Below are 20,844 nucleotides of genomic sequence, written 5' to 3'. Positions count from 1 at the left end.
GGGGATATTCTGAACTTGCATTTAAGGAAATAACTGTCTAAGGACCTGGATGTGTGGATGTGTTCATCAGATCGGATTCTGAAATCTGTAACAATATATGTATACAAGTCTGAAGACGACGATGGTTCATGAGCGGTATTTTATGATGTAGATTGTTTCAGAAGTCAAGGATGAGACAATGTCATAATGTTTGACCAAGTTATAAAAATGACCAACATGATGTGGTGCGAGTGACAGGTTATTAGCTGCAAAATATCGAAAACCCGGTTTCGTTCAACAACTTTCAAAATTTGACCTTTGCATAACCTTTAAAGGTCACAAAACAATATTGTGGACATTAAAATAAGGAAACAGGATACGTGCTATATCTTAATGGAGTTAGTTCGTCGAAGAAGTTCGAAAACCTGGTTTGATTCCCACAACTTTGAAAATTTGACCTTTGTGAACTTTAAAGGTCAAAGGTCAAGGATTATGACCTTACGTGCAAAACTTCCTCTGGAACATTCCAGGAACAATATAACGTCATATAGGCTATATGGCATTTCGCACTCCTCGGATTATCCATACTTTGATGAAATCAGCGTAAAAACAAACTTGAAGGGGGCGCCATGGGCAAGGTGTTCGAGATAGAGCAAAATGGTTTCAAGACTTTAGGTGGAGAATGACCTCAAGATTATGCATAAAAAATATTGTCATCCTAGCTCTCAAAGTTTGGGGGGGTCGTATGATTTTTATGTCAAAATTCGAAATTTTCTAAGTTCGTGACCTTGTCACCTTGACCTTGTGACCTTGACCTTGGGTGGAAAATGAAAAATTGAGCTCCGTGGGGCTATGCAGGTGCCATTGGGCTAACCAAATACCAAAACCCCTAACAGATTCGACAAACCGCTAGGAGAAGATTAATTTTTATGTCAAAATCGCAATTTTCTAAGTTTGTGACCTTGTGACCTTGACCATGGGAGGAAAATGAAAAATTGAGCTCCGTGGGGCTATGCAGGTGCCATTGGGCTAACCAAATACCGAAACCCATGCCAGATTCGACAAACCCCCTCGGAGAAGATGCAAATTGAAATCGGCTACCCCCTAAAAACACAATTCGCAATTTTCTAAGTTCGTGACCTTGTGGCCTTGACCTTGGGATGAAAATGAAAAATCGAGCTCTGTGAGGCTATGCAGGTGCCATTGGGCTAACCATATACCGAAACCCCTGTCAGATTCGACAAACCCCCGAGGAGAAGATGCAAATTGAAATCGGCTACCCCCTAAAAACACGTTTTTTGGGCGTGGCTCCGCCCATAATGGGCGCACCGCGCCCATTTTCAGGAAAACACAACTAGATCATGATATAAACCTCCCACCAAAATTTTATCAGGATCGGATCAAAACTCACGGAGCTATGCTCGGGACAGACAGACAAGCCGGAAGGCGGACATGGGTAGTCGCCTACCCAATAGAACCTGACGCGATGGGCCTGTTCGATGGGGAATGACCTGAGGATTAAGCACAAGAAAATTCATGAATCTCGCTTCAAGGGTTAATGCTGCAGATTGTTTTTTCGTTAAAATACCCCCACATTTAGAGGTTTTTCGGCCGTTGCTAGGCAACGGAGGGGTCCATAGCAACGGTTCTTTCTCACACATAACTAGGACATACCATGAACCTACCATACCAGTTTCATGTATATTTGACTCATTGTCTCTGAGATATAACGAACTTCGTTTTTTATTGTTTTCGACCAGCGTTCATTCAAAGTCTATCTTCTCCGACAGTTTTCATAGGATCCGGCTGAAAATTTTACACAATATGGCTGAATGTACTGCTATGCCCACAGTCGCTCCGGGCCCGATTTTTTGATTTTCGAAAAAATACATTTTTTATGATTTTTCAAAAATTTCAAAGTCCCGTTGCTGGGAAACGGTGGTGTCTATAGCAACGGTTCTCATTTGCACACAACTAGGTCATGGTGTGAACCTACCAACCAAGTTTCATCGAAATCGCCATTGTATTAACGGAGCACTGGACCGAGCAGAGGGACAGACAGACAGACAGACAGAGAGACAAACATATCGACGGAAAAAGTGATAATAAGGGTAGAACAAATTTCCAAAAAAAATTTTTTGAAAATTTTTTTTTTCCGACTGGATCGACAGACATACAGACATACAGACAGACGGACATACAGACAGACACACAACAATAACGAATATAGTGGTCACTTATTTTTTCGTGAAAATATTTTTTCATGAACCCTTTTTTTTGTGAAAGCGATTGTTGAACCGTCGTGGATGATTCACAGCATGATAATACAACTGGCCCAGGTCAGGCCCAGCGAGCGACCACTGCCTTCCTCGGCTATCGACGCTGCATCGTCACAAGTACAGCAAGACTATCTCAAACCTTTGGATGCAGCCAGTACAGGTTCTCTCAGCACACATACAACTGGAAATGATGTGAGAAGTGTCAAGTTCTTTCAGATCTTAGAGAAAAACGAATTGGGTCGAATCGACCACATCTGACTGATTTACAAAGAAAATAATTGGGATCGTCACTCTTTTTAATTTTTACCTTGTACACTCTTGGGAAGTCACTCTTTTTCATTTTTGTACAACAACAAATTCCCTGCTGTCACTTCCACTCAGAAACTGAGCTAAGCTGAGGACTCATTTCTCAAAATGGTTTGCAGAATTGGAAGGAAATCTTTTTTTTTTTTAAATTGTCCAAACGTGCCATTTCTCATGTTCATTTTGAATGTATGGAAGCGTGGAAATGCTTCAAACATAGCGAAGAAACGGGATCGGGAGCAGTGAACGTTTCAGGAAGTCACAAAAACACTGTTGAGAGAACCAAGGATTACCTGGCAAGGGTTTGTGACTGTCACGTGACTTTCAATGCTTGGCTTACCATTATGTGGGCATGACGAGGGAAAGGAAGATAAATTGAAAGGGAGTTTACTTGAATTTTGTGATTTATTTTCAAAGTATGACAAAACTTTTAAGAAAATGCAGACCTAACCATAATCCCAACTCTGACCTTAACCTTGAATTTCAAAACAAAATGCTGCAGATCTGTGCAGATTTAGTTTGCAAATCAAGTGTCCAGGCAGTGAATAAGAGCAGGATTTTTGTGATGACGGCAGATGAGGACAGATTGTTTAAGACAGAGAAGCTTTCATCTTGTATCAGATAAAAGGTTACTGTGCTGTGTCAACTGATCATCTTTCAAAAATGCAGAAAGTACTTATACTGCCATCAAGAAAGCTTTGGAGACCTCGATGCTGGCGAGTCTGGCATTTCACTCAAGCATCTTGGCAGGGACTGTGTAAGCACCATCTCTCTTCAGGACTGGTCTCCCTTATTTACTGCCCCGAAGTTAACTCAGCCTGGGAATTCTTCCACAAAAACAGGATGCCAAACACACATGCCTGGAGAAAGAAACTCCAATGAGGAAAAAAAAATGGGAAATTAGGAGGGATTTGGGTTGGGTTAACGAGGGTAGAAATGATCATGGTTTTGGATTGTGGACGATTTGATATGGTGGTGAACGGCTGTCTTGAAGACCTGAAGAGAAGAATGAGATTGAAGAGGATGTGGAAGTTGATGCCACAGGTGGGGAAAAAGAGGAACAAATGAGTGGAGGTGAGCAGTGATCCTGGATTTAAGTAGTTTCACCAGAAGGGGGCACGGAAAGCTTAGCACGGAAAGAGCAGAGGGTGCATGGAAAGCAAAGAGGGTGCAAGACCAGAGAGGAGGTGGAAGAAGACACAGAGACCACCGACCTGTCTGTGAGAGCGAAGTGATCAGCCGACAGACTCAGCTTCAGCGCGAGAGATTCCAATGATCTTGAAGACCTTGTTTTCCACAGCATCAAACTGAGCAAGGTGTGAGACAGGGGAGCCAGCCCAGAGGGGAAGCAGTACTCCATCCTGCTGCAGATGAGGGCCTTGTACATGGATAAGAGTTCAGGTATCCCAAGGAAGGACTTTGAGCGATGGAGGATGCCCAGTTCACCGACTGGCTTTGGAAGCCAACTTTGAAATGTGGTTTGCCCAAAAAGGATCATGGATGACAGAGAGACACAGTACTTTGAATGACTGAACCTTCTCAAGAACATTGTTAAGAAATTAGATTGGGGAGGGGGGGGGGAGCGGGGGTTGCCAGACCATCCTTTCGGAGAGAGCTCGCTAGTGGGAGTGTGAAATTTGTCAGAATTGAAAGACACATTCCAAATGTTCGACGAGCTTGTGATTTATTTCAAGGTCAGAAGAGAGGGAAGAGGCTGCAACCTGCCTGTCTGAAGGATGAGGGACGTCAAGGCAGAGGGTAGAGTCATCAGCAAATAGATAAAGAGGATTTTCCAGAGAGATCATTCATAAGATTAGGAATAGGACTGGGCCCAGTACATTGCCTTGGGGTACTCCAGCCTTGAGAGGGAGAGGAGATGAAAGGATTCCGTTGAAAACCACTCGTTGGCTAGGAGAGTAAAGGAAGTCAGTAATCCATGTGTGGAGTTGACCTTGGATGTCATAGGCAGAGAGTTTGGAGAGCAAGGCAGGATGCCAGACTATATCAAAAGGATGATATATGTACAGAGAGATGTCCCTGATCTCATCTATGACATTGAGCACCTCCATCCATTTATAGGTGTGTACAAACAGCAAGGCCAAGGTGGAGTGACCTGGTCTGAAACCAATTTGATGATCTGCGATAATGTTGTTGGAGAAAAGGAATGTTTTCATAATCAACTGCAATGATGGATTCCATGACCTTGCTGATGATTGTAAGGATGCTGGTTGGTCTGTAGCTGAGGGGATCCGTTTTTACTCCTGTGTTTTTTTGATGTAATGCAGTGATGTTGGTGGATTTCCAAGCAGATTTAAGATGATCTAACATAAATGATGGTGTGAAAAGGGCAGCGAGGGGATCTGCAAGACCAGCAGAGCAGGTTTTTAGGAAACGTGAGCTGATGCTGTCCGGTCCAGTAGCATAATCAGAATCGAGGGTTGAAAGAACCTTCTCCACCTTCTCTGGTGCAAAAGACAGAGTCTAGGAGCAATGGGGTACAACAGCAAAGGATGGGAACCGAGAGTGAGGGGTTTGGGACACAAGATTTGGAAGCAGATACAGATTGATGCATTCAGCCTTCTCACGAGCAGAGTTGGCTGTGGTGCCATTTGAATAGAGGGAAGGGATGGAAGGTGAACATACATCAGAGACGGACTTAACAAGGTGCCACCAGGTTTTAGAGGAGGGAGTCCGCTTTGAAAGTTCAATCTTGAGGTTGGATAGATGTTGTTTTCTTGCTCTCCTGAGAGTGGATATACTGTACACTTGTTGTTGACTTATTGGAATGCACTGAGATTGCCTTCGGGCAGATTAGCCTTCCATGAAGAGAAGGCAGTGTTGTTTCATCAGAGCACCTGCCTCAACACAGGATTCAGTATACAATGGGTGGGAAGAAGGGTAATATTACTGAAGACGTGATGGGATGAATCTTTGCATGAGTGAGAACATGTTTCTGGGGAAGAATTCCCATGCTGAGTTTTTTTATCAGGGGGAGTAGATATGGGAGACTAGCCCTAAAGAAAGAGGGCTGCTTGCAGTCCCTGACAATCTGCTTGAGAGCAATGCCGGACTCGCCGTCACCGGCGTTCTCCTCGCCCATGATACACACTGAATCCTAACAGCCTCCAAAGACAGCCATCGACTGGGCATCGACAGAGGGAGCGACATAAGTGTGGAAGGAGAGTGCTACATTTTATGAGGAGGGGTGAGTGAGGAAGTGACAGTGAGAGAAAAGGGTGGGGGGGGAGGAGGAAAAAAAAAAGAAAGACTGGTGAGCTGTGGTGGTGGGGTTAGAAAAGAGAATAATACGTGACGCTTAATGACTGAACACGAGAAAGGAATAAAAACAGTGTCAGAACAGCTGTACACACAACGACACAACAGAGTTTGTAAAGTAATCCGCTGGCACATCTGCAAAACCTTTGATATTCCAGATCCAGAATACGAGTGAGAAAATGAACCAAAAACAATCACTGAAAACATTGAAGTACCTAATGATCCCATCGAGCGTGAACATCGAAAACAAAGGGTTGTGACCAGATATAATACTTCGGAGCAAAAAAATAAAAGAAGGCATTACTAATTGAGGTGTTGATCCCGGTGATTTTTTTTTTTTACTAACGATGCAGAAATCAAGAAAATGACCAAATACCAAGATCTCAATCATGAAGTGAAAAGATCCTGGAAGCTGAAGAATGCCAAAGTTGTACCAGTGATGATGAAGAACCTCATGTGAATGACGAAGAAGAACCTCACATAGATATTAAAAACCATCCCTGGGAATATCACTACAAACGAACTACAGTTGGAAGCCGTCCCGGGCTCAGTAACGATCCTGATGAGAGTGCTCGGCACAAAAGTTTGAGAAGAGAAAACTTCACAACTTGGTCCGTGGATCGTGACCCCTTACGGTAATGACGGTGGAGACTTTGAGCCCAGCTTGGGAGGACTCCATTCCACATTCTGAAACCCACATATGGAGATACTAATCAACGACACACACACACACACACACACACACACACACACACACACACACACACACACACACACACACACACACACACACACACACACACACACACACACACACACACACACACACGTTATGGTAATACAGTTTATATCTGCACACACGCATAAAATACATAAAAACGCAAACACAAAGATTTACCTTCAAACAGAGTTCCTTGAAAGAGGAATTCAAATGGGAAATTAGAAAAATTCAATTGAAAAATATATCAAGGACTAGAACACAAAATGTCGATCTACGCTGTCTGCCTTCACAACCAGATCAGGGCAATTATTTTAATCCTGCCCTGGGAGCACTCCATTCCACATTCTGAAACCCACATACACTACATGGCCAAAAGTATGGGGACACCTGCTCATCCAACATCTCATTCCAAGATCATGGGCATTAAAATGGAGTTGGTCCCCATCTTTGCTCCTATAACAGCCTCCACTCTTCTGGGAAGGCTTTCCACCAGATGGTGGAACATTGCTGTGGAGATTTGCTTACATTCAGCTATAAGAGCATTAACGCGGTGGGGCACTGATGTTGAGCGATGAGGTCTGGCTCACAGTCGGGGTTCCAATTCATCCCAAAGGTGTTCAATGGGGTTGAGATCAGGGCTCTGAGCAGGCCAGTGAAATTCTTCCACACTGATCACGACAAACCATTTCTGTATAGACCTCGCTCTGTGCATGGGGAAATTGTCATACTGAAACAGGAAAGGGCCTTCCCCAAACTGTTGCTACAAAGCTGGAAGCACAGAATCATCTCGAATGTCATTGTATGCTGTACCGTTAAGATTTATCTTCTCTGGAACTAAGGGACCAAGCCCGAACCATGAACATTATTCCTCCTCCACCAAACTTTACAGTTGGCACGATGCATTCGGGCAGGTAGTGTTCTCCTGGCATCTGCCAAAGCCAGATTCGTCCGTCGGACTGCCAGATGGTTAAGCATGGTTCATCACTCCAGAGAACGCATTTCCACTGCTCTAGACTCCAATGGCGGTGAGTTTTACACCACTCCAGCTGACGCTTGTCATTGCGCATGGTGATCTTAGGCTTGTTTGCGGCTGCTCGGCCATGGAAACCCATTTCATGAAGCTCTCGGTGAACAGTGCAAGTGCTGACGTTGCTTCCAGAGTTAGTTTGGAACTCGGTAGTGAGTGTTGCAACCAACGACAGACGAATTTTCCACACTACGCGCTTCAGCACTCGGCGGTCCTGTTCTTCGAGCTTGTGTGGCCAACCACTTCGTGGCTGAGCTGCTTTTATTCCTCGACGTTTCCACTTCACAATAACAGCACTTACGGTTGACCAAGGCAGCTCTAGCAGGGAAGAAATTTGATGAACTGACTTGTTGGAAAGGTGGCATCCTTTGACGGTGCCACGTTGAAAGTCACTGAGCTCTTCAGTACGGCCCATTCTACTGCCAATGTTTGTCTGTGGAGATTACATGGCTGTGTGCTTGATTATATACACCTGTCAGCAATGGGCTGAAATAACCGAATCCACTAATTAGAAGGGGTGTTCACATACTTTTGGCCATATAGTGTATGTAGATACCAATCAACGACACACACACACCGACACACACACACGCCGACTCACACACACACACACACACACACACACACACACACACACACACACACACACACACACACACACACACACACCGACACACACACACACACACACACACACACACTGACACACACACACACACCAACACACAAATTGCCTTTTATTAGTATAGACTGGCAAAGGTACTCAGCGTTGCCCAGCAATGCCGGGTACCTACTCCCACTCCTTTGCCTCCCTCCGGACTCGCACTCCACCCTTCACCTGCGTCCTCCCTCCCTGCCTTTCCCCCTCCCTCCTCCCACCCAACTCCCCTCCCTACAGACTCACAACCCCTTCCACTTCCTCCCACCCACCACCCTTTCCCTTCACCTCTCCTCCCACCTCTTCCTACCCCACCTCTCCCTCCTCTCTCCCACCTCCACCCTTCCCCTCCCTCTTCACACAAATGCATTTTGCACGTGTATATTAGAGTGTACGTGAACATAATAACTTCTAAAATAAAGAAGTAAAATAAAAAAATCTCTTTCGGCAATTTCCCCGGCAGCCTCCCGACTCACCTGGAATTATCAGCTCACCTGGAACGTAGTTCCGGGGAGCTTATGGGATGGCTCGTCATCCATCCATCTGTCCACAAAAACTTTCAACTTCTTTTCTGAAACTACACATCGGATTTTGATTAAACTTTACCACAACATTCATCACTTGGGACATACCAAAGTTTGTTCACGGCATTAAAAGAAGTCGGGGTCTGAGGGGGTCGACAGGGGGAGTTTACTGGGGGATTGCCCCCCCCCCCACCTCCCAAAGAGATATTTGCTTTGTTCCCAGAAACCACACACAATTCCGATGAAACTTGACCACAACCTTCATCACCCATGATGTACCAAGGTTTGTTTACGGCATTAAGTAAAAAATCCATCGGTATTTACTTTCTTCTCCATGACATATTTTGTGGGTCATCCATGCCTTCCAGTGGTTCACTGGTTACCTTATCCAGTCACTACCAGGTGAGCACCCAGGTGTATTGCCCCTATGTTTTTAGATTGCAGTGTACCCACATTCTGCGTGTGTCGTTTGCACATTATTTACTGAAAAACGAGAGATACATGCCAGTCTGTGTTTTGTAAGAACACTATAGATGTTTGTGTAGTGTGCGCTTCAAAGGTACTCAAATGTAGATGGTCCAATGGGTGCGTTCCAGTTGTAGTTAGTCTCAGGGGTTGAAAAGGTAAAATGTTCAAGAATGTGAAAGGGTCTAAAAAGGTCAATGTGGTCTAAAGCTCTAAATGGTGAAGGGTCGAAGCTGTCTAATCTGGCTGAAGGGTGTTAGGGGTCTTAAGGGGGTCTCCAAGGGTCTTAAGGGTATTTAGGGTCTTAGGGGTCTTTAAAGGCTGAGGTGGTGGCTGAAAATGTCCTCATGACAATCTCTGGGTTGGACTTTATCTGTGTGCCAAATTTGGTGGTTGTCGGCCCAGTGGTCTTTGCAAGAAACGCGAACAGACAGACAGACAGACAGACAGACAGACAGACAGACAGACAGACAAATTTTATATATGAGATGTTAAACTACGTGTGGCTACATGCAAATGCAATTGTTGATTTAATTTCTCTGTGCACAGAGGGTAAATTGATGTCGAACGTCACATCAATATCTTTAAATGGAGGATTTACACTGGGTTATTGGAATAGCACTTCCATGTGAACAACTCAAACCTTGTCCTTGTGTCACTTTGAGATGCCAATACAGTTGTGTGATTGAAAGAGAAAGACAGGTTCCTTTAACCAGCATTTCAAATGGAAGGTTCTGTGGGTGGGGGAAGGATTAGCAGTTGGGGATGGAGTTTGAAAGGGGGAAGTTTTTTTGGTTGGGGTTGGGGGTGAGGTTTGATAGAAGTTTTTTTGGTGGGGGTTGGGGGTGGAGTTTGAAAGGGGGAAGTTTTTTTTGGTGGGGGTTGGGGGTGAGGTTTGAAAAGGACAAGTTTTTTTGGGGTTTTTCTGGTGGGGTGGAGTTTGAAATGGGGAAGTTTTTTGGAGGGGTTGGGGGTGGAGTTTGAAAGGAGAAATTTTTTGTGGTGGTTGGGGGTGGAGTTTGAAAGGGAAGTTTTTGGTGGGGGTTGGGGGTGAGGTTTGAAAGGAGAAGTTTTTGTTTTTTGTTGGGGGTTGGGGATGGAGTTTGAAAGGGAGAAGTTTTTGTTTTTGGTGGGGGTTTGGGGTGAGGTTTTGAAAGGAGAAGTTTTTCGTTTTTTGTGGTGGTTGGGGTGAGGTTTGAAAGGGAAGTTTTTGGTGGGGGTTGGGGGTGAGGTTTGATAGGAGAAGTTTTTTGGTGGGGGTTGGGGGTGGAGTTTGAAAGGGGAAGTTTTTGGTTGGGGTTGGGGGTGAGGTTTGATAGGAGAAGTTTTTTTGGTGGGGGTTGGGGGTGGAGTTTGAAAGGGGGAAGTTTTTGGTTGGGGTTGGGGGTGAGGTTTGATAGGAGAAGTTTTTGGTGGGGGTTGGGGGTGGAGTTTGAAAGGGGAAGTTTTTTGGTTGGGGTTGGGGGTGAGGTTTGATAGGAGAAGTTTTTGGTGGGGGTTGGGGGTGGAGTTTGAAAGGGGGAAGTTTTTGGTTGGGGTTGGGGGTGAGGTTTGATAGGAGAAGTTTTTTTGGTGGGGGTTGGGGGTGGAGTTTGAAAGGGGAAGTTTTTTGGTTGGGGTTGGGGGTGAGGTTTGATAGGAGAAGTTTTTGGTGGGGGTTGGGGGTGGAGTTTGAAAGGAAGTTTTTGGTGGGGGTTGGGGGTGAGGTTTGAAAAGGACAAGTTTTTTGGGGTTTTTCTGGTGGGGTGGAGTTTGAAATGGGAAGTTTTTTGGAGGGTTGGGGGTGGAGTTTGAAAGGAGAAATTTTTGGTGGTGGTTGGGGGTGGAGTTTGAAAGGGGAAGTTTTTGGTGGGGGTTGGGGGTGAGGTTTGAAAGGAGAAGTTTTTGTTTTTGTTGGGGGTTGGGGATGGAGTTTGAAAGGGAGAAGTTTTTGTTTTTTGGTGGGGGTTTGGGGTGAGGTTTTGAAAGGAGAAGTTTTTTTCGTTTTTTGTGGTGGTTGGGGGTGGAGTTTGAAAGGGGGAAGTTTTTGGTGGGGGTTGGGGGTGAGGTTTGAAAGGAGAAGTTTTTGTTTTTTTTTGGAGGGTTGGGGGTGAGGTTTGAAAGGAGAAGTTTTTTCGTTTTTGTGGTGGTTGGGGGTGGAGTTTGAAAGGGGAAGTTTTTGGTGGGGGTTGGGGGTGAGGTTTGAAAGGAGAAGTTTTTGTTTTTTTTTGGAGGGTTGGGGGTGAGGTTTGAAAGGAGAAGTTTTTTCGTTTTTGTGGTGGTTGGGGGTGGAGTTTGAAAGGAAGTTTTTTGGTGGGGGTTGGGGGTGAGGTTTGAAAGGAGAAGTTTTTTCGTTTTTGTGGTGGTTGGGGGTGGAGTTTGAAAGGGGAAGTTTTTGGTGGGGGTTGGGGGTGAGGTTTTGAAAGGAGAAGTTTTTTCGTTTTTGTGGTGGTTGGGGGTGGAGTTTGAAAGGGGAAGTTTTTGGTGGGGGTTGGGGGTGAGGTTTGAAAGGAGAAGTTTTTGTTTTTTTTTGGAGGGGTTGGGGGTGAGGTTTGAAAGGAGAAGTTTTTCGTTTTTGTGGTGGTTGGGGGTGGAGTTTGAAAGGGGAAGTTTTTTGGTGGGGGTTGGGGGTGTGGTTTGAAAGGAGAAGTTTTTTCGTTTTTGTGGTGGTTGGGGGTGGAGTTTGAAAGGAAGTTTTTGGTGGGGGTTGGGGGTGAGGTTTTGAAAGGAGAAGTTTTTTTTTGTGGTGGTTGGCGGTGGAGTTTGAAAGGGGGAAGTTTTTTTGGTGGGGGTTGGAGGTGAGGTTTGAAAGGAGAAGTCTTTTGTTTTTTTTGTTGGGGGTTGGGGGTGGAGATTGAAAGGCAGAAGTTTTTGTTTTTGGTGGTGGTTGGGGGTGAGGTTTTGAAAGGAGAAGTTTTTTCGTTTTTGTGGTGGTTGGGGGTGGAGTTTGAAAGGGGAAGTTTTTTGGTGGGGGTTGGGGGTGAGGTTTGAAAGGAGAAGTTTTTTGTTTTTTGTTGGGGGTTGGGGGTGGAGTTTGAAAGGGAGAATTTTTTTGTTTTTTTGGTGGTGGTTGGGGGTGAGGTTTTGAAAGGAGAAGTTTTTTTCGTTTTTTGTGGTGGTTGGGGGTGGAGTTTGAAAGGGGGAAGTTTTTTTTGGAGGGGGTTGGGGGTGGAGTTTGAAAGGGGGAAGTTTTTTTTGGTGGGGGTTGGGGGTGAGGTTTGAAAGGAGAAGTTTTTTTCGTTTTTTGTGGTGGTTGGGGGTGGAGTTTGAAAGGAGAAGTTTTTGTTTTTGTTGGGGGTTGGGGGTGAGGTTTGAAAGGAGAAGTTTTTTGCTTTTCTTTGGAGGAGGTTGGGGGTGAGGTTTGAAAGGAGAAGTTTTTTGTTTTTTTTTTTGTTGGGGTTTGGGGGTGGAGTTTGAAAGGGAGAAGTTTTTTGTTTTTTTGGTGGGGGTTTGGGGTGAGGTTTTGAAAGGAGAAGTGTTTTTTCGTTTTTTTTGTGGTGGTTGGGGGTGGAGTTTGAAAGGGGGAAGTTTTTTTGGTGGGGGTTGGGGGTGAGGTTTGAAAGGAGAAGTTTTTTGTTTGTTTTTTTTGCTGGGGGTTGGGTTGTAATTCTCTACTCAGAATGGGAGACTTGTAGATTTTTCTCATGGCTCTTGACTGATTAAAGTCCATCTGAGTGACAGGCCAAAGCTTGGTGTTTGGTTCATGGTGAAGGCCAGTAATTGTGAAGTAATCCTCGTGGATGTTTGCTGCCAATGTTCGAGGCTCAAAGTCGGTGCTTTGTGAGCTGGGTCTCGGCGCTCATTTGAAGCCCCACGTACGTATCCCTTGTTGCTGAGAAAAGTCCAGGGAATTTATCATGAATCGTGCATAGATTCGCCTGATAGCTTTCTGCTCCAACCATGTACTTGGGTCCTCTGCACAGATAAAATTCCTGAGCACATTGTGTGCCTGAAAGAATAAAAGGTGGCTTATTCTCTTTGGCAAAGAAATATCACAAGAAGCACATATGGGAACCTGGTGACCATGCAATCAATGGCTCAAATATACTAGGGTGAGGTCGTTGGGGGCGGGTTGCGAATTGAAGGGTGGTCTGTAGACAAATCGCTGCTTATTCTGCCATAGGTGCTCTCCAATTACTTTAATTATCACGTGGGTTGTACAATAAAATGACATTGTGTATTTGCTCAGTCAATGGCAGGATTTGAAAGGAATGATTGGATAAGAAAGCGAACTTGAGCACCAACAGCTCAGTAGACACATATAATATTACCTGGAGAGGTTGCATTTAAAAACTCATCCTCAATTTCAGATTCAGATAACAATGCAATAATTAGTAACAGTTGCTATTCCAGCTCACATTCAAAAGTAGCAGCAACCTCTCCAGTGTACTCATAATCTCGAAGCTTCTGTACAGTTTAGCTCTCTGCTCCCCCCATTGCACAATTGCTCTTTTGCAGCTGAACTTCTGCCTTTTTAAATGTCCCACACCAAATTGTGTACAATAGCAGAGAATGGCACCCACGCAATCTCTTTCACTAGCTGCTATAGTAGCACACATTAATGCATTGGATCCAACTTATAAACAATGTGTGACATCACAGCCAGTCACCCCAACAGAGGACGTCATGACCACACACCTTAATGCTACACTAATGGAACTATTTCACACTTTCTCATTCCCTTTAAAGTACAGCACTTCATAGCTTTCTTTGAAATGTCATTCACACATTTTAAACATTAAAACAACACTTACAATTAATGAAGTAAAGTTTTCACTATCGATATAACACAAGACAGACCATAAATGTACATATTGAAACGGAAGACCAAGAAGGAACCAAAAGAAATAAAGAGCAAAGATGTAGTCATCAGGAGGACCCTGGATAGGATTCTGGTTTCAGCCGCGACTCCATAACCCTTAAACCCAACCAGGCACAGCCAGGTGAGCCTTACAGAAAGATTTCTGCAAGAATTCACTTCTCCTTAGAGAGATAGATAATGAAAAAGAAGTAAAAAGAAGTTAAAATAAAAATAGAGTAAAAGATGAAAAAGAAGAAAAAGCAATAACTCGTATTAAAATTCAAATATATGAGATTTATATTCAAGCAGAATTCCATATTTTTTTTAAAATCAGAAGTGGGGAGATCAAACACAGACCAATATAGGAGATATATGCCAGAAATTCTTACTCTCTGTCTCAATATATAACTCATGGACTGGTAAAGGAGATAGCGTGCTCACAGGCTCTATCTCTCGGCACATATTGTTACGGTTGTGGGGGCAGATGGAGGAATTTAAAAGGGAATTTAGGATTGAGTAGAGTTGTTTGGTCCGTGGATGAGTAGAAGACGTCTCGATGTAATTAAGTAGGGAAAAATGTGAGCTTAAGTGTTACGCGTCACTACACAGGTGGTGATGTGGTGTTAATTAGTGAGGGAGTAAGAATAAGTTTCCCCAGTGTGTAATCGCCCCTCTGTGACTTTTCCCTTTGTTTTTATATTTCAAGATCAGCAATAAAGGTGGGCAAACACGTCCCTAAAACAACTACAACCAAATGTGCCGACCACGCAGAAGCCCCGCCTGCATGGGCGAGGGCAGGTGATGTCACACCCCCGAGGCTGATGATTGATGGGCGTGACATCAGAAGCTAGCCGAGTGGGCAGAGGCCACACCTTCCCAGGTTTTGTGTGAGCGGGCCACACCCCGGAGGAGGAAACGGTGATTAAGCGTGATGTCGTAGAGCAGAGTAGAGTTCAGGGCGAGCGCACGCATGAGGCAGAGTTGAGTTGAGGGAAGGAACGAACACGGTCAATAAAGAACATAGTTAGGAGATGGCTGAAAGAAGAAGGCTCCACAGCTGGCTTTCCTTCGCCGCATGAAGTGGATGGCATGATCCTTGTATTCGTGTTGAGGCTATTTGGCTCGGGTGGTGAAGCAAGACGCAGGCCTTTGGCTCTTTGTTGGGTCGTGAGGAACGGACCCCGAGCCTCGTGCATGTCAAATCGTGGGTCGGTGAGAACGATCGACACACGAAGCAACTGCACTGGGTCTCTGAGCCTTGGTGTTGAGTGCCGTTCGTGGATTGCCTGGTTTACATTTGTCCTGCCACGAGAGAAGCGATTTGGAGCCATTTTGTGTGCGTCTGCACATGTTGGTGGAAGTGCCTCGATTCCAAATTCCACAAAGACCAGCTCTGGGCCAAGCCAAGTACAAGAATAAAGGAAGGGTTTTCTTATTATCTGGCCAAAACGAAGTTTTTGCAAGATATGTTAGTCAGCTTGTATGTTTTTTTTTTTGTTTGTTTTTTGTTTGTTTGTCTGTAATCACGTATAAAAAATTCTGCAGAGCACAGTTATCATTGGAAATTTTTGTAACTTCGCATATCAGAGGCCTATAGAGGTCCCTTTCAGTGCACAAAATTTTGAAGGTCAAGGTCAAAGGTCAAGGTCACTTTGTTGCAAATCAGGGGAGTCGACTAAAACCCTTATTTTTTGAGTAATTTTGATCGGATCGTCTTCAATCTTTAGGGGAATATAGTTCATGGTCTGGCGCTCAGCTGATTAATTTTTGGTGGCGATTGGCCTTGACCTTCATGGTTAGCGCCCAAGGTCAAATTTTCAAGTTTTAGGAACCATATCATGTAGTACCTCAAATTGAACACCTCGATGAGTGCTTTCTAGATATGTCAAGCTTGAGACATTATGACGTCATTTGGTGACGTTATGAGGAAAACGCATATTTTTCATGGTTACTCTGTAGAACGATTCTCATCGGAATCTCTCGTAGGCAGATATTCCTCAAGGAGTCGCTCCTGGTGGATAGCAGCTCTGTTCACCTCAGTGTGACCTTAAAGAAGTCACACGTGGTCACCTTTTGGCAAGATACGGGTCACCCTGCGGGTGACATTGGTTTATTTATTATTTTGTTTCCCTTTATCTGCATTCAAGTCCACCTGCAGAGGCTCCAAAACTTTAGGATTTACTGACATCGCATTTATAACCATCGTGGGGCTTTATAACCATGGTGAGGTTTTATAACCATCGTGGGGCTTTATAACCATCGTGCCCGTTTTTAACCATTGTGAGGTTTTATAACCATCGTGCCCGTTTTTAACCATTGTGAGGTTTTATAACCATCGTGCCCGTTTTATAACCATCGTGGCCGTTTTTAACCATTGTGAGGTTTTATAACCATCGTGAGGTTTTATAACCATCGTGCCCGTTTTTAACCATCGTGAGGTTTTTTAACCATCGTGAGGTTTTATAACCATCGTGAGGTTTTATAACCATCGTGCCCGTTTTTAACCATCGTGAGGTTTTTTAACCATCGTGAGGTTTAATGACCATCTTGCCCGTTTTATAACCATCGTGGCCGTTTTTAACTATTGTGAGGTTTTATAACCATCGTGAGGTTTTATAACCATCGTGCCCGTTTTTAACCATCGTGAGGTTTTTTAACCATCGTGAGGTTTTATAACCATCGTGAGGTTTTATAACCATCGTGCCCGTTTTTAACCATCGTGAGGTTTTTTAACCATCGTGAGGTTTAATGACCATCTTGCCCGTTTTATAACCATCGTGGCCGTTTTTAACCATTGTGAGGTTTTATAACCATCGTGAGGTTTTATAACCATCGTGCCCGTTTTTAACCATCGTGAGGTTTTATAACCATCGTGAGGTTTTATAACCATCGTGCCCGTTTTTAACCATCGTGAGGTTTTATAACCATCGTGAGGTTTTTTAACCATCGTGAGGTTTTTTAACCATCGTGAGGTTTTATAACCATCGTGCCCGTTTTTAACCATCGTGAGGTTTTTTAACCATCGTGAGGTTTTATAACCATCGTGCCCGTTTTTAACCATCGTGAGGTTTTATAACCATCGTGAGGTTTTATAACCATCGTGCCCGTTTTTAACCATCGTGAGGTTTTATAACCATCGTGAGGTTTTTTAACCATCGTGCCCGTTTTATAACCATCGTGCCCGTTTTTAACCATTGTGAGGTTTTATAACCATCGTGAGGTTTTATAACCATCGTGCCCGTTTTTAACCATCGTGAGGTTTTTTAACCATCGTGAGGTTTTATAACCATCGTGAGGTTTTATAACCATCGTGCCCGTTTTTAACCATCGTGAGGTTTTTTAACCATCGTGAGGTTTAATGACCATCTTGCCCGTTTTATAACCATCGTGGCCGTTTTTAACCATTGTGAGGTTTTATAACCATCGTGAGGTTTTATAACCATCGTGCCCGTTTTTAACCATCGTGAGGTTTTATAACCATCGTGAGGTTTTATAACCATCGTGCCCGTTTTTAACCATCGTGAGGTTTTATAACCATCGTGAGGTTTTTTAACCATCGTGCCCGTTTTATAACCATCGTGCCCGTTTTTAACCATTGTGAGGTTTTATAACCATCGTGAGGTTTTATAACCATCGTGCCCGTTTTTAACCATCGTGAGGTTTTTTAACCATCGTGAGGTTTTATAACCATCGTGAGGTTTTATAACCATCGTGCCCGTTTTTAACCATCGTGAGGTTTTTTAACCATCGTGAGGTTTAATGACCATCTTGCCCGTTTTATAACCATCGTGGCCGTTTTTAACCATTGTGAGGTTTTATAACCATCGTGAGGTTTTATGACCATCGTGAGGTTTTATAACCATCGTGAAGTTTTATGACCATTGTGAGGTTTTTTAACCATCGTGAGGTTTTTTAACCATCGTGAGGTTTTATGACCATCGTGAGGTTTTATAACCATCGTGAAGTTTTATGACCATTGTGAGGTTTTTTAACCATCGTGAGGTTTTATAACCATCGTGAGGTTTTTTAACCATCGTGAGGTTTTTTAACCATCGTGAGGTTTTATAACCATCGTGAGGTTTTTTAACCATCGTGAGGTTTTTTAACCATCGTGAGGTTTTTTAACCATCGTGAAGTTTTTTAACCATTGTGAGGTTTTTTAACCATCGTGAGGTTTTTTAACCATCGTGAGGTTTTTTAACCATCGTGAGGTTTAATGACGAGTGATTTATGATGGAATGACACGACATAACAACTCGCTGCTCCAACTTTATAATATAATTTATTTATCCCGAAACTTTCTGAATGATTCCAGTGACATCTAAACATCGATCCGAGATTAAAAAGTGAAATTGCCAAAGTTGAGGAGAATGTGAATTCTCTTCGGTTGTTTGATTCGATGTCCAAGTCGTTTCTTATGAAAGAGAAACAGTTCGACTTGAGGATCACCATTGAAGGACACGTAAGAGGAACCATAGCAACAACAGTGCTATGGCTTATGGAGACAATGATAGTGCTGACATGAATGCCAACAGATGTCCACGGTACCGAGGTCTCTTTCTCCATTTACACGCCACCGACATTCCATGGATGTTCATTTACATCTCAAACCGGTTCCATTATCTTGTCACGACACATTAATTGGATTCTCAAATGACATTTCAAAGAAATATAAATCTTGTTTGAAATTTTTTTTTTTAACCTTTTGAGAAATGGCAGGTTTAGAACCAATCATCACATCTGATGACATCTGCCAAATTGATAATGAATGCTCGAAATGTTGGTAAAATGTCTGCCTTCAATCAAAGGGAGTTTCAATGTCGATTTGTGTTAAAGTATAAAGACATTTTGTACAAACAAAGAAAGTCGATGTTGTTGTGGGGGACATGATGGGGGTTCATGGCTGTAAAACAGACGAGTTATGGGATTGATTCGTGTTATCTTTTATTGTTTTTTTTTTGTATACATCGACCAAACTCGTGGAAGAGCGAGTACACTGAACTGAAGATCACTGAAGAGTGATCCTGGATTTTGGTAGTTTCACCGGAAGTTTCACCTAAAGCCTATTTGGTGGTTAATTCACAAATTCACCTTTCTTATTGATTTACCGTATGTTTACAGCATGGAGCATTCATGAGTAATACGTTTGAGCAAAAGGCAAGAATTTCATCCCAATTATCATACTGTAAGAGATTGGTTGTCCCTCAAACTGCCTAGAGAACCACATGATGATGTATTTCTCACATCATCCTTTACCATGACATCCCAAACCTCAACCCCATTGACGATCTGGAGAGCTTTGGTTCATGTCACGGTTTGAGTGGTTTCCTCTTATTGTTGGAAATACAGGTTTGAATTTCATGTTGTACATTACTTCATTTATTTCACACAATACAACATGTATTGTACAATTCCCTTCCTTTACAATACATACCAGTACTCAAAAACTACCTCCATGGGACTTTGACACTACAGAGGCAAGTAGTTTGTGGAATGACTTTTGGGAGAGGGTGGTCTGTCAACATGATGATAGGTGAGCATCTCATTAGAAGGGTAACACTGAACCTTGACGTGAAGGGTTTTAACTGTCTCCACATTTGTCAACCACAGAATCGATCTCTTGGCAAGAGCTGCCGCATCCTGATGGAACACGAGATCCAGTGACAACCAGGGACGTGTAATTCTAACTTGTAATGCGCCATCGGAAGGAGTGGAAGGAAAATTACAGCTTTTCATCCAGACATTGATGGAACTAATGGCACAATGTCTATCATTGAGGTCATTGCTAACCCAGCTTTTTCAACAAGGTTGGTATATGTTGCTTGAAGGCTCCAGCTGTATTGTAGGAATTCAAGACAGGATTAAGCAACTTTCACATTTGTACATTAGCATGGGTTCTTTGCTTGTCTCTTTGTTTGCTTGTGCTTGTTGGAAATTATTACAGCATCAAACAAGTTAGTTGAGGTGTACTCCTATTATGTGAATCGAAACAATGAAATATCCTCGGTGTTGGATTGTTTGATGAAACCGGTAAAAGCTGTGGATGAAGGAGGCTTGGCAACATCGATAAATGATAAACAGGTTTTTATGATCAGTGCAAAATAATTTTAAGCAGGTATGCTTACCCCGCGAGTGTGAAGTGCAAACCGGGTTTAAGCAATTGGTTCACTCTGTCTGCCGGTCTATGATCGAAGAGCCACTTGATTCCAATTGAATGTTGTATTTTGAACATTGTAGAACACGAATGGGAACATTAAGCGGAACACGGACCTCCAGTTTTTTCGGTACTTTGGCTCTGAACTTGACAAATTGTACGGAATCTCATCCCGAGCACAGATACACAGAGAGGACTAAGGTAATTGTTTTACTCGGTCTGCCTGTGTGACGGTCAAACAAAATTGAAAATCATTCCAAACAGGAAACCTACTGTTTTTAAGGACGTTATAAAGGACACAAACAATAGGTTCAAGGCACTAAAGCAATGTGTGAAATAAGGTGGTGTAAAATACCCTGCGTCAATGGCGGAAGACTTCCGAAAAACTTTTGGGTTTTATTCCACAGCCTTTGGAATCTTTATTTTATTTTAATTGAAGTTCTGATCTTGTTGTCACAATTATATTCAGGACACTGCAAAAATGACAAGATGAAGAGTGTAAAATACAGGTTGTTGTTGTTGATCTTTCGGCTGCTCCCGTTAGGGGTCACCACAGCGGATCATACGTTATGATCCACATACTGATTTGGCACAGGTTTTACACCGGATGCCCTACCTGACGCAACCCTGGTCGCCTCTTGTGACACAGAGATAAGGATTGGGTTTCGCCATGATTCC

The 20,844-nt window shown here is 43.4% G+C and overlaps 1 long non-coding RNA gene across 1 annotated transcript in view; it reads left to right on the top strand.

Moving 5' to 3' along the window:
- Nucleotides 1–20,844, top strand: part of LOC147014975 (uncharacterized) — a 43,863-nt gene that overhangs the window by 12,633 nt on the left and 10,386 nt on the right. Inside the window, exon 2 of the long non-coding RNA XR_015050178.1 lies at nt 19,623–19,819. This is a non-coding gene — a long non-coding RNA (uncharacterized LOC147014975). The remainder of the gene's footprint in view (nt 1–19,622; nt 19,820–20,844) is intronic.

The sequence above is a fragment of the Eptatretus burgeri genome, chromosome 12 (genome assembly GCF_056783735.1).
Source record: "Eptatretus burgeri isolate ZD-2024b chromosome 12, Ebu_testis_v1, whole genome shotgun sequence".
Classification (NCBI taxonomy): Eukaryota; Metazoa; Chordata; class Myxini; order Myxiniformes; family Myxinidae; genus Eptatretus; species Eptatretus burgeri.
This window is presented reverse-complemented; position numbering and strand designations above follow the sequence as displayed.